Source organism: Nannobrachium achirus (genome assembly GCF_963921795.1).
Source record: "Nannobrachium achirus genome assembly, chromosome: 1".
Taxonomy (NCBI): Eukaryota; Metazoa; Chordata; class Actinopteri; order Myctophiformes; family Myctophidae; genus Nannobrachium; species Nannobrachium achirus.
In genome coordinates, this window is record NC_137810.1 from 28,055,338 (window position 1) to 28,070,247 (window position 14,910).

The 14,910-nt window shown below is 42.0% G+C and overlaps 1 protein-coding gene across 1 annotated transcript in view; it reads left to right on the forward strand.

Annotated features, from left to right (window-relative positions):
• The window catches only part of dnajc6 (DnaJ (Hsp40) homolog, subfamily C, member 6), a gene marked incomplete at both ends in the record, with an annotated part of 64,027 nt that overhangs the window by 1,147 nt on the left and 47,970 nt on the right, over nt 1-14,910 (forward strand).

The window sequence follows — 14,910 nt, forward strand, 5'->3', positions numbered from 1 at the left end:
AGAGAGAGAGAGAGAGAGAGAGAGAGAGAGAGAGAGAGAGAGAGAGAGAGAGAGAGGGGGGGGACATACACAGTGTTAGATTGTCTGTCTGGTTAGTGGACCCCTCTGGCTAGTCTTTGCAATAGCTTATGTGTATCTGTTTCTGTCCATGTGTGTCCCTGTGTCCATAGAACACAACAGGCCGGATATGTAAGTTCAAAGGTTGGGGCTTTAGAAAGAAAGAGACATTTAGACACCGCGGATCTCTCTGTTTGTTCTTCTATTTCTATGAGTGCCTGAGTGCCTGTTTTATGTTGCTGCTGTATGCTTTCTTATCTGACAGAAGCTGTGTCAGAGCCTACCCCGTTGTTGTTAACAGGCTTGCTACCAGACCATGCTTACTCCCACATCCATCTGGGCACAGATATGAACTGGGCAGCCGGGCAGGCACAGAGGCATGGCTAACAGGCTGACAGGCAGACATGAGCAGGGAGTCAACAGAAAGGCAAATAGATTAGCAGGGGCGTCACAAGGGGGGGGGGGGGGGGGGGGAGTGGGACTGAGTTACTAGGGCCCAATGTGGAGGGGCTTATTTTATACTTAAGCTATTGAAAAATAGCAGATCTACTAGCTCTGCGAGCTTGTAGATCTACTATTTTTGAAAAGTCGTGAAAATGTGTGCAAATCTTTGAATATATGTATTTTTTAACGAATAGTTGTAACTCACATTTTCACGATTTTTCAAAAATAGCAGATATACAAGCTCTTAATGGCACCGAGTGCCGCGCTGTGAGCTTGTATATCTGCTATTTTTCAATAGTTAAAGCACAAAATGTGAGTGAATCCTTGTACCCAGGGCCCAGAATTTGGTGCGACACCCCTGTAGATTAGTAAAGCCATGCAGAGATAGAAAGAGAGACAAATATATAAATCATGCGGGATGTGTCATCATGGACACTGCGCTTATGACAACATCGCCGCCCTCAAGCTTTTTGAACTTCTGATAACACAACTGACTTGAGTTTGTGGCACCTTAATTAGTAGTTAGTTGTAGTTTGTCACGAGTCACGACAACACATTATTTTAGTTACCCCAATAACATTTGCAAAGAGCAAGGTGAAATAGGTCTCTTTTGATCTGATAGAGTATACAATATGAAGAAAATCTCCTCACCATAGCACTTTCGTAGTCCAATGTGAATATGATGGGTCAACCACATCATTATTATTGTAACTGTCTGGCAGAAATCTTTTATGTCCAAAACCTGAGTGACTGACGTTTTGAAGCTACTGCATCTTCCTCAGACTCATGACTCATGAGTGTTTATTAGGAATAACCCCTTGAGATGAACCATCTTGTTTTCAAGGAGCTCCGCAATTTGCAAATTATTCTCCGGGGACCACCAACCTGACTAAGAATCAACCTGGAGACCACTGTTGTGTTGGGAGGAGATACAGGCGTGTTGTGGGGGGAACAGTTTGAAATTAAATAATGACTGTTAAGGGCTTGATTGAATTTGTTGCGCGACACAATACGATTTAAATCATTATTTAACTGCTAGTGGTCCAGAGCTCAAAAAAGGTCTAGAACCACTGATCTATTCCTATCCCACGGTTACCCTAAGTCCGTTCTCTTAAACCTATATAGGTATTACACTCATGTTAACTGATTGTAACTTTCAGACACATGCAATTAGGCCTAGATGGGCACATTTCCTAATAATGATGACTCAACCACTCAATCCGGTACCTTTTTGAGAACTCCTTTTTCTGTGGAATTTCTTGACAACTGACCTCCCAGTAACTGACAGCATTGACGTGTCATCATAGGTCACCATGTCATTTATTGTGCTGTTTCCCAACTAGTCTTCACTTTCCCACATTACTAAATGCATAGTCAGGGACCACATGCACTATCTTCACAGACCACCAGTTGAAAACCCCTGACTTAGAGCAACATTAGAGCTCATACCAACTATGGCCCCTCCATAAGCTGACCAATCAAAGTCAGAATTCAAGTGAATAAAACTATCTAATCATTATACTGCAGCATTTCAGTATCGACCTGGGAAACGATGACCATGGCCCACGAGTTGTGAATTTTACTGTCCATAACTTCTTGCTCAAGACCAAGGGAGCTCCTCTGACTCCCTGGTAGCAGATGATGAATCATAGATTCATTGTCCCATTAGCAATATCTGTAATAAAGCAGCGTCTTGGTCATTGGCGGCACAGTAGTGTTCCTGCGTAATGCGTATAGGACACAACAAAGCCCACCACAGTATAGGACAGTTATAGGCAATAATAGGTCACCCTGGGGCCAGAACTGACCAACCAGCAATAATATCTGGCCCAGTAATAATTTACAATATTTGACTGTCCCAAATAGAAATCTGGAGGTCTCAGTTGGAACTGTTACCCCCGCGACCCGATTCCGGATAAGCTGTTGAAGATGGATGGATGGATGGACAGTCCCAAATAGGCTATAATGTCCAAATTTAGAATCTTCCCCCACCTGAAGAACGCTTTTATCCATGTTGAAAGTGAATGATAGGCAGTTGTTTCACATTGTTTCTTTCCATATCCAAGAAGACACTTGAGCTCTTATTCTATGAAAGAACTCAGTTGTGTCTCTGTTCAAAAGGGAGTATGACTGACTGTGTCCAGATAAAATTATATAATTTCTTTTAAACTTTGTAATACATTTTCTATCTACATCTGTAACATTTGATCATACACACAGAGAGTTCTATCAGTGCAGAAACCTTTAATTACACAAATGTGTTCCGCCATGGTAACAGCCGCATGCTGAAACAATGCCCGACATCACTGACTGACATCACGGAACACCATATACATGTATGGGCATAAACGGGTGAAACAGTCTGCATGCTGACATTACTGATATTAAACATTGTCACCACCATGGTAACAGCCGCATGCTGAAACAATGCCCAAATAATGTCTGTCTGCCATGATGAAACAAGTGACCAGATTTGGAGATTGACATCACTGACTGACATCACTACAGTGCCCAAATTAGGAGATGACATCACAGACTGGCCGGGACACGAAACACCATATATGGGAATAAAAGAGAGACAGACAGACAGAGATAAGAGATCTTCATACAGTATACTAGTAAGACACCTGAGGGTGGAATGCGACCTCAGGGTGACATGCAACCTCGCCCTAAAGGGCGAGGTCGCGCCAATTCTTGACCATCTGGCCAACCACAGCGTTTCTCTGACGATTCTAGTTGTTGTCATTCTGGGGGGAGTTTGTTCATGTTTTTGTGAGGGTATCAACCCTAGGAGACACGGGGAGAACATGCAAACTCCACACAGAAAGGCCCTATCGCTCACACCCTAGGTTGGGTTGGCGATAGGGCCTTTCTGTGTGGAGTTTGCCTAAACATGGAGATGTGGTACAGAAGGACTCATATATGGGCATAAAAAGTATGTCATGTGACATCACTTCCTGTACAGACAGTCAGACAGACAGCCATTGACTCCGACCTAACAATGGCTACTGTCTATGACGGTAGTTCCATATGACATATTGGACTAGACTATCTCCATATATAGTGTTATCCACATCTCCATGTTAGGACTCATATATGGGCATAAAAGGTATGTCATGTGACATCACTTCCTGTACAGACAGTCAGCCATTGACTCCGGATTAACAATGGCTACTGTCTATTAGGGATGCGGTATCGGTACTCGTGGTATCGGTACTCGACCCGATACAACCCTATTTTGCTGTACTCGTACTCGCCAGATACTTCTCACGGCAGCGCCCGATACTCTGCTGGGGCGTCACAAGGGGGAGAAAAGTGGGACTGAGTTACTAGGGCTCAAGGTGAAAGCCAGGGCCTTAATTATTTTATACTTTTGCTATTGAAAAATAGCAGATATGCAAGCTCACAGTGCCGCACTGCGAACGAGGCACCAGTGCTCCAACGATACAGCTGCGACCACTTAAAGGCATCAGCATCACGGCATGCCTTGTTGCGCTAAACTTACCTCTAAAGTTGAATCTCTTTCATATATCCTTCACCACCTCACGCAAATTGCAAAGTATAGGCTACTGTAGGTAAGTTAAACTTCCCACTAGAAAGCTGTGTGTGTGTGTGTTTGTTTGTTTGTCTCTGTCGCTCTTGTCTTGCAAGCTCGCTCTCTCGGTGAAGTGTGTGTCTGTCTGCAGGGACGTGCAGAGAAATTTTAGAGAGGCAGGGGCTGATATTTCTAGAAGGCCTTTTGGTGGACAATTCTCTTGAATGCAGCCTTCAGTTATGGTATGGAAAGGGCCCGGGGACATTTGCATTTTTTACCATAGTAAAAAAATGCATTCATGGACACTTTTTACAGACTGATCTGGCAGGGGCTCAAGCCCCCGTTGATGTCAAATTGTCAATGTGTGTACGTGCCTGCCTGCCAGTGTAGCACAGCTGAAAAAAGACGATTGATTGAAGAGAATAGAGATTCTGTGGGCTTCGCCACCTAGTGGTGGAAGAAATTACCTCTGGGAACTCAGATTGCTGTGGGCTAAATCAATGAATGCATTTCTGAGAATACCAGAAAAAAATAATAATTTGACATTATGTTATAGTTGCGGAAATTGGATAATATATTTTTTTAGAGGAAAAAAAAAAAGCGTAATTTAAATACATTTTGTATTATTAATTGTACTCGTATCGGTACTCGGTATCGGCGAGTACTCAACATGAAGTACTTGTACTCGTACTCGGTCAGCAAAAAAGTGGTATCGGGACATCCCTACTGTCTATGACGGTAGTCCTATGACATATTGGACTAGACTATCTCCATATATAGTGTTATCCACATCTCCATGTTTAGGCCAAACAGATTCGCTCCATTTCTCCATGTATAGGTCCAAATGCCCAACGTTGAGCTTGACAACGAAACGTTCTTAACACAGCCGCCCCCATATTTACTTTAGAAAATATGTTAAATTCTAAGTACGTTTCGAGTACCGGTTTGATACATCGACTTAAAGTATGACCCATATGACATGATGGACTGGACTATCTCCATATATAGTGTTATCCACATTTCGTGTAGCCGCCCTGTACAGGAAGTGATGTCACAACTCGCTGACATCACACTGACATCACAGAGGTTACGGAAGGAAGGAAGGAAGGACACTCAAGCGACACGGTTCTTCAGAGTATATGCGACCTTCGGTCGCAATAAGTTATTGGCATGAAAGAGAGACAGACAGACAGACAGACAGACAGACAGACAGACATACGGATATACAACTGGTATTGCACAACTCGACATCAATGGTGACTATTCTGCCCAACGGGCACCGGTCTGGGTTCTCCAACATGACTTCTGAGACTCCTCAGGGACATTCAATCCCTCATATACTGTGCACAGGACACACAGTATAGTAAATACAATAAAGTTATTATTGTATAAGATGGTCTGCCGCAAGTTCCACTTCTTAGATTACATTCATTGAACTTGCAGACCCTTAGTATAGGAGATGGCCACAGAGTTTTGTTTGTGTGCCTCTGTTTTCATCTCGTCTATTTGCCGATCATTCTGTCTGTCTGTCTGTCTGTCTGTCTGTCTGTCTGTCTGTCTGTCCATATATATGTATGTGTAATTGTCTTTGTTCATGTCATGCATAATGTGGTTTGTGTGCATCTGTACCATTCACACACAACTCTGGATATGGAAGGTGCAAGATGAGGGCTTCATAAGAAGACTGACATAGTCAGACACACCATTGATCTCTCTTACAAAAGGCAGGGCTCTCTCTTTCTCTCTCTCTCTCTCTCTCTCTCTCTCTCTCTCTCTCTCTCTCTCTCTCTCTCTCTCTCTTTCTTTCTCTCTCTCTCTCTCTCTCTCTCTCTCTCTCTCTCTCTCTCTCTCTCTCTCTCTGGTACTCACACATCAATGCTTGAGCAATGAAAAGGGTGGGAGGCAGACACAGGATGGGGGGGGGGGGCGGAGTAGGAAGAAGGGAAGCAGAGAGGAGAGCTCTTAAGGAAACATTTGTTTATGGGGTAGCTTTCTCTGTGGATGGGAGTTCCTTCATCAGACTGAACCTCTTCAACTTCCTCTACACCTGCACAAGCCACAAGCACAGAGGAATTGTAAGAAATTACTGACCATCTCAGTTTTTTCAATTTAATTTTAAATGAGAGATTCTAATTGTTCTTACGTCATGCCAGCTGATATGATATAGATACAGTGAAGGGCTTCTCAAAGTGTAATGCCGGTGTCTTGGGATTGCTAAGTTTCTTATCACACACCCAATTAAAGCATGTTATTCTTCATGTTAAGTAGTTTTGGCTACAAATAGGATAGAATATTTCCTTCTGGCTATTTGACTATTTCAGCGAGTGCTATTGTGCTCTTTTTATGTAATGTCACCATAAAATCAATCAATCAATCAATTTGTAGGCCACACTTTTCCTAAATTTCAAACAAGTTACAGGAAACGTACTTAATTACTTACACCTATAGCCCAAATTTGGGCATAGGCCACGAACAAGGACTCTCCAGGTATCCTGGTCCAGCTGTCCTCTCTTCCTTCTCCCTTGTGGGTTCCAGAACAGGGCGAAGAGTGTGGCCAATCCATCCCCTTCGTCTTTGGAGGAATTCTTCCTATACAGGGGTCTTGTTCGCTGCCACAGTTCCAGGTTACTGATTGTGGTTTGCCAGCGAATTCGGAGGATTCTTCGAAGGCTGGTGTTGTTGAATGCCTGGATTATTTTCATGGTGTTAACGGTTGTTCTCCAGGTTTCTGCTCCTTACAGAAGAACAAGCTTCACCATGGAATTAAATATCCGGATCTTGGTGTTTATGTAAAGATTTGAGGATCCACAGACATTCTTCAGCTGATGGAAAGCTGCTCTTGCCTTGCCAATACGAACGTTCAAGTCTGCTTGTGTCCCACCCAGTTTATTGACAAGACTGCTCAGATAGGAGAAGCTCTCCACCTCCTCTAGTGTTTCACCTTCTAGTGTGATGGGGTAACGCTGTTTGTGTTTATATTGAGGACCTTGCTCTTTCCTCTGTGAATGGTGAGGCCAAGGCATTGAGTTAGTTGAGACTGTTGGTTTTCTCTTGCAATTGTTGTTTTGTTTGGGAAACTAGGGCCAGGTCATCAGCAAAGTCAAGGATATCTAACAAGGTGTCCACTGAATGCCATTCCTTTTCTGTGCTGTAGTCTAGATGTCTTCAGTTACAGGGAAAGTAGGGAATGAAGTGTTCTCTATGATCACCTGTGTGAAATACATTGTATTTACAATACTGTTTATATATAAGCGTAGAAGAAGTCCGTAAACACCTGAACAAATGCCCTCAAACAGACCAGATGAACACAAACCATTCTGCATTTATGGATGTTGTGAAAACCTCAGTGGGCTTTTATCAACTTACTTGTGCATAATAGCTTCTACTGGTGATAGGCCTACTGCTGCACGTTGAAAAATGTACTTTGAAATGGAAAATAGAGACATTCTTTGTAAGCTTGGTTTAATTGGCGAACTGTGATCGCCATGGGCAAACACTTATTTGATTTTTGTACATTCTTTCAGATCATTTGTAGAACGATTTCACATGGTCATAACTGAAAGCAAGCTTTGATATCGGGGAAAATGCCTGTGTGTCACAGATGCTGGATCTGTGCATCTGAAAATGAAAGTACTAAGGTGTTGGGAGACTAGGAAATGGAATTTATAAAATGGTGGTCATCTTAAATTCTCTGTTATGTGAGAAAGACAGAAGTGGGGAATGGGGATGAGTGTGTGTGGCAGAAAAGGCAGGAAAAAGAGTGAGCTCAGTCTTGCCGTCCTGGTGTGTTTTCTCTTTATATGATTGCTAACATAATTTACACACTGTCAATGATTTCAGCAGCGCGAAGCCACAATGTCAAAATCTTTAAAGGCCACTTTTAACCGCACAGATTCGTCGACGATTCGGCGGCGGAAGGCGGCGGATAGCGTCGGTTGCCGAACGGGAGCTCATCGTCAGGTTTTCGGCAGCGGGTCGGGAACCTTATCGACCGAAAACTGGAAAACTGGACTTGCCCGGTTTTGTTGAGTCGGTCCCTTGCCCGTCGGCAGTGAAATGAGACAACGAGAGCGGATAAAAGACAACACACAATCCGCTGATAGCTATCTGTTTGGCATACATAATGTTTCCACACAGTCACAGAGGACACCGAGACAACACACTACACACAACTGAATAAAGTGGGCTAGTAATAGTGCAGCAGCTGCCCGTGTTGTTTTTTTTTTCTTCTCCTCTGCACGGAGAACAGTCACGTACAGAGTGCCTCCGTGCCTACTAGTGGTTAGATTACCTCCTCTTTCAGCTGTGAAAAGCTGGATGTGTGCTTCAGCGTATGACGGTGCGTGTCGAGCATAGCAGACATACAAGCTCACAACGCTTCAAGTTCCGACATGTTGTGAGCTTGTAGCTCTGATATTTTCAATGCGCGACGTCACACCATCGTATCGTATGACAAAATAATACAACTGCACACAGCAGCGGAGGCAGAACGCTGAAGCAGCAACAAGCTGTTGTGAAAGTGTCAGATCATGATACAATTTTAAAGGATTATAATTGGTTTTAAAGGTTGTTCTACTTTATCCAAATAATAATATTAAATATAGCTGCAAGCAGCGATAAAGTGTCCAAGGCATAAAAAGCAGGAAAGCAAAAAGGCATCAAGGGAAAGCAAAGAAGAATATCAAAGAAAAACTAGAAGCAGTGTTCTTCCGAACAGGACTCCGGCAGGTCAGGTAGGTTTTTTTTGGCCTAGCGGTGACTCTATAAAAAGGCCAAAGTCAAAAGGGTACCACGTGTTCTTTGGCCTTTCACGGCAATCGGACGCTGCATGCGGGATTTGAGGCATTTTGTTCCAAAAATGGGTTTTGCAAAAATTGACCCGCTGGTGGCGCTATAACAGGCCAATGTGAGAAGGGTGGCATCTGTTCCTTGGCCTAGTGGGAATGTGCGTGCAAAATCTCACACAAATAGCAGGCTGCGTTTGAGACATTTTGTTCAAAAAGGAGCAATCCTGCAAACCTTGGAATTCAATGTTAGCCAATTAGATAGAATATGATATTGGACAAATCCATCATGATTACATCACTGTAGAGATACTGTGTGCCCATTTGTGTGATTATCGGATAAAATCTGAAGGAGTAATATCGAAGAATGCGTTTTCGGCCTTCTGGTGGCGCTATAAATGACAGACTCTGCCGATTTTACACTAATCGGCATAGTTATTGGTGAAAGCACAAATTGACCTCTACACAACATGTATGCAAAAGACTATATGCAACAGACATAAAATAGTTCCAAAGAACTCAAGGTTTTAACTCAATATCTTTATTTTCCAACTTTTTCATTAGTTGTCTTTGTTGAAGAGTTGGTCATCAGGTTGTAAACCTTCAAAACAGAGGGTTAACAACCTAGCCATTTTCAGGCATGTCTTTTAAATCACAATGTTTTCAAATAATTCAAGTAGTAAACGTCTTCAAATAAAAGTTTTTAAACATTAAGTATTGTGAAGTCTGAACCCAAACCAGCACACGGAAACAGTTCTCAAGGTGAAAACGCAATAAGCGTTGTTTTATTCAATGGGGCGTTCCCCTAAAACATGAAATAAAGTTCTTCCCAAAACCGGGGCTTTTAACACGTCTTCAAATAAAGTTTTTAAACATTAAGTATTGTGAAGTCTGAACCCAAACCAGCACACGGAAACAGTTCTCAAGGTGAAAACGCAATAAGCGTTGTTTTATTCAATGGGGCGTTCCCCTAAAACATGAAATAAAGTTCTTCCCAAAACCGGGGCTTTTAACTCAAAATATGCTTCTTTCCAGAACTTAACAAACAGGGGTTACATTCGAAACACATGTTTCACAGTATGCCGTTGCTTCCATTAACGCATGCCATTTCTCTTCCAAGATTCAGATGCAGCTCCTAATTTGCCTACAATGGGAACAGATAGAACCACCATTAGCAATGTGGCAAAATACAGAGCAAATGAACATAGTGGAGTTTTGCTTACTGCTCGCTGGAAGAGTCCCTTCGAGAGCCAGCTACACAGTGAAGCAGAGCTCGGTGGTTAAGAGCAAAAACATTTGGATTGCCTGACTCGGAGAAGCTGTGTTGCGGCCAGGTGCTGACAAATCAAACTGATTGCAACAAGCAGCCATCTTAGCTGCTGCATTCTGGGAAATGTAGTTTTTCTGAAAACCAAACAAAGCCATCAGTTAGATTCAGTTCACATGCAAAAAACAGGGCCTGGATAAAAAAAAGATATCAACTAATCAGCCGATCTACAAGGTTAAAACAAAATAAAGTCAACAGATCTGCTGATTTGGAGGTTGTGATTTGCCATCCAATTTGCGTGATTTTAGGCCAAAATCTGTAGGAGCAGTGTTGAAAAATGTTTTGCAAGAATCGGCCTCATGGTGGCGCTGGAGGGCCATATGAGAAATCAGGCAGCCAAGGAGTGTGTGCAAAGTTTGGCATGGATAGGGGCAATGGTAGCGGAGATATGAATAGGGCAAAAGTATGATGTCACACGGACAGAGTGACAACCGGTGGAGGTTTCGATAGTAACTGCGACCTAACAGTCGCAATAATACTCACATCTCTTTAGTTAAATGCTTACATTAAAGAAAGAGATGAGGCCACACCCCAAACAATAGTGGACACAGGCAATCATCCACAACTAAACACTCCTGACAATATAAACTAATAAAAAAAAACTAATCAGCCGATCTACAAGCTTAAAACAAAATAAAGTCGACAAATCTGCTGATCTACAAGCTTGCCATTGAACTCAACACATCAATAATCAACTTAGCAGCTTATCTACAAGCAATAATTACATTCCCGAAATGAATCTTTTTACATTCCAATCCCAAAACCAGAAACAAACATTTCTGAGCCACATGTTCACTTACCAATTTATCTTCCAGCCAGGTGAGGTGAGCTGAGGTGAATGAATTAAACTGAATGAATGAATTAAAACTGTTAGAAATAGGAATAGTTGTTGAAATAATGAACAGTACAGATCTGCAGCAGCTCCAGTGATGTGCACCTCACTGAGCACCTCACTGAGCAAACTGCAGACTGACGGTTTTATACTGGGTGTGGTGATGATTGTCAATTGCTGCGCAGCTGTGTGACTGATTGTGACTTGGGGACCGGGACCGTCACAAGGGGTAGGAAAGTGGGACTGAGTTACTAGGGCCCAAGTTGGAGGGGCCCTAGTAACTTTAGCTATTGAAAAATAGCAGATATACAAGCTAACAGCGCGTCGGTGCCGCGCTGCGAGCTTGTAGATCTGCTATTTTTGAAAAGTCGTGAAAATGTGTGCAAATCTTTGAATATATGTTTTTTTTTAAGCGAACATTTGTAACTCAAATTTTGCTTCTGGGGTGTCCCTGGAACTAAATATTTTGAGATGGGGGTCCGTGGCTAAATACATATAATTTTGGGGGTCCTTCACATGAAAAAGTTTGAGCATCACTGACATGGAAACATATGTTTCTTGCACACATTTTCACATTTTTTTCAAAAATAGCAGATCTACAAGCTCGCAGCGTGGCACTCGTGTGAGCTTGTATATCTGCTATTTTTCAATAGTTAACATTCATGGGGGGCCCGCTGTGAATCCTTGTACCCAGGGCCCAGAATTTGGTGTGACGCCCCTGACCGGGACCAAAACATTGCATGTGGAAATGAAGAAAACATTCCATTTAAAAATAAAATGAAACTAGGAATAAGTGTCACTGCGGCTGCTTTTTCCTACCCATAACCATAGGTCAGACAGGATTGTGTCAGTCTTTCTGCAGGCTCGCCATCTTTCAGATTCAGTTCTAGGCAATAAACCTGGCCTGGATCAAAGAAAAAGGCCAAATGAATAGAAAAACAAAAATTCAAATAATCTGCTGCACTACAGGCTTGAAACAAAATAATTCCATTAATCTGCCCAACTAGGCATTGGCATTAAACTCAAAATACATCAATTCAATAATCAACGTTGCAGCTAACATACAAGCATTACATTCCAAAAGAAATCGTTTAACATTTAGATCCCAAAACCAAAAACAACATAACATTTCAGAGCACATGGTTAGCTTACCAAGTCACATTGTTCCTCCATCACACACAGCCAGTGTATCGAGTGGATCGGGTAGGGTGAGGTAAATCTAAAAGCCAAATTATAGTATGGGTAAGTATAATGAATAAAACTGTTAGAAATTGGAATAGTTGTTGGAATAATGAACAGTGTACAGACCTGCAGCTGCTGCATAATGTAGCAGTGAGTAGCAGCAACTAGCAGCACCATGCAGCTTCCAAACAACCTGAGAGGGGGGGAGTGGCTTCAACTCAACCACTATTTATACTCTTGCTTAAGAAGGTTGCCATGTTTGGTCGGGTTGCCATGTTTAGTTGCAATACCAGGGTTTTCACGGCAAAATGTTGTAAAATGTATTTTAAATGCATGAGGTAAGGCTTGAACAGGAGACTTCTGGAATGATAGACAAAGGCCTTACCATGTGAACTATGCACAGCTCTGCATAGTGAGAAAATATTACTTTGAATGTTTGTTTTAGAGGCAGAAGAATAATTTGCATAAAACCGCAATATGAATTGAATTATTAAAAAAGCATGTTTCAATTTTTAAAAAAATCCGATCTGACATATCTTTAGATATTGGTCCAAGGTTCATGTAAAAAAAGTTCCGTGCACGTGACGCGAAAGTTCCGGAATAAAAGCGGGTTTAAGTGTTTTACAAACTGCTCAACATTGCGGAAAATCTAAGGGCGGAGCTTACTTAACAAAGACACAGATGTCTTCCGCTTGAGTCAAGGCACGCGTGTAAGCAAGTTGCATGTCTTCAAACGAAACGAGGCATGACTTATGCCCCTTTAAAGTTTGAGTTTTCAAACGCTTCGTATAGCGCCCCCCTTTGGCCAATTGGAGTAAGATTGCTTTCAGTGATATTTGGACTAACCCTTTACATATTTGCCAAATGCCATAAACGTGTCACTTTGCATGTATGATTTAGAGGCAGAAGAATAATTTGCATATAACTGCAACATTGAGTGAATTATTAAAAAATAATGTTTCGCTTTAAAGAAAATCCGCCGAGACATATCTGACCGTATTGGTCCAAAGTTCATGTAAAAAAAGTTTTGCGCACGTTATGCGAAAATCCCAGGAGGAGATAGATTTTGACTGTTTTTCATATAATTCAAAATTGTGGGAGAAGTAAAGGTCAGAGGTCAAAAGTCAGAGTGTAAAGGTTGTTCGGCATGAGGAGACGCATAAGTGTATACAGGTTTCATTGCTGTACCTGAAACAGGGCATGAGCTACACCAGTTCAAAGTTGGCATTTTTCAAAGGCTTCCTACAGCGCCACCCTTTGGCCGATTGTTGCGAGCTTCGCGATTTAGCCGTTTGGCATAGTCCTCTGCCATACTGCCGAGTTTCGTAAAAAGCGACTGCACGGTCTAGCCACAAGTGAAAAAGTGGCGGAATAATGATGAAGTCCAATATCAATGAGTGGCCATTTGCCACTTCGTAGCCTTGGCCACTAATAATAGGCTTAATAACAGCATTTTCCGACAGCGACGGCATGCAGGGACGATCAACTATGGAGTGAAAATAGCCTTTCAGACTACTGCCACCTCCTGGTTTGGAATGGTATTTCATGCGATCTCTCCGCGCATGCGCACAATTGCATACAGTAAGTACAGTCGGCATACAGTCGGCAGACGAAGTGCTGTGCAGTTCTTTGCAGTCCTTTGCAAGTTCTTTGCAGTTCTTTGCAGTCCTTTGCAAGTTCTTTGCAGTCCTTTGCAGACTTTTTGGTGTGGAGAGGCCTTAAGATTGCTTGTTGACATAGATTCCATCAGAGAGAGAGTGAGAGAGATATAAATACTGTGGAAAAACTCATTATATCAGTCCATAAATATCACTCCATCTTCTGCGCTAAAAGGTTTTCTTAGCTGGATGCATACAATATTTTATTATGACTGTGAGGGTATGTAGACAACCAGACTTTACTTAAACTTTGTTTGGGACAAGGTTTATGTAGGATTGTCTCCTTGGCAGCAAATATTTATTATTTCAATCTACAATGAATATAAATATAAACAACCCCCCCCTGGATATGATTGTTGGGTGCAACTTGCACTAAGGCAGTGGTTCTCAACCTGTGGGTCGGGACCCCCAGAGGGGTCCCCAAATTATTCTGGGGGGTCCCCAGATGAATAGCTTAATGTGAAACACTGTTTTCTCACTCAACAGTAAACAAACCAACATAAAGTATAAGGGTCCACACATTTCTAAAGTGACAATTCAAGGACTTTTAAGACCCTTTTAACCCATTTAGACCTAAGTCCGCCTGGAAAAAAGCCTTAAAAACCTATGGCCGATTGGAAAAATACCCCTAAAACCTGAGATTTTATGGAAAACTTCACAGAGGTGTCAACGTCTACTAAAACATTTATTTCTCAGCCTCTGTAGCAGCTAGAAACAAAATTTCAAAACTGTTTGATAGCTTACACCTTTGGCTTTCATGGGAAATTATTTGTCATGGTCCAGACCTTTATAATTTTTTTAAAAGAAATCTGCAAACTCAAAAATTGTAATAAATCTTATAAAACGTCTAATAAATAATATATTTCTCAGCCTATGTAGCTCATAGAAACATAATTAGCAAATATTTGAGACCTTACACCATAGGCCTTACACCATAGACCACCACTTTGACAAGAAACAACAAGCACCAAAACTTTCATTTTCAATATTTCAATTCTAGTTGTTAGCTCCATATAACGGTAAATCTGGCGAGCGACATTTGTCATTATTATTATATGTGCGTGCGTGTGTGTGTGTGCGCCTGTGTATGT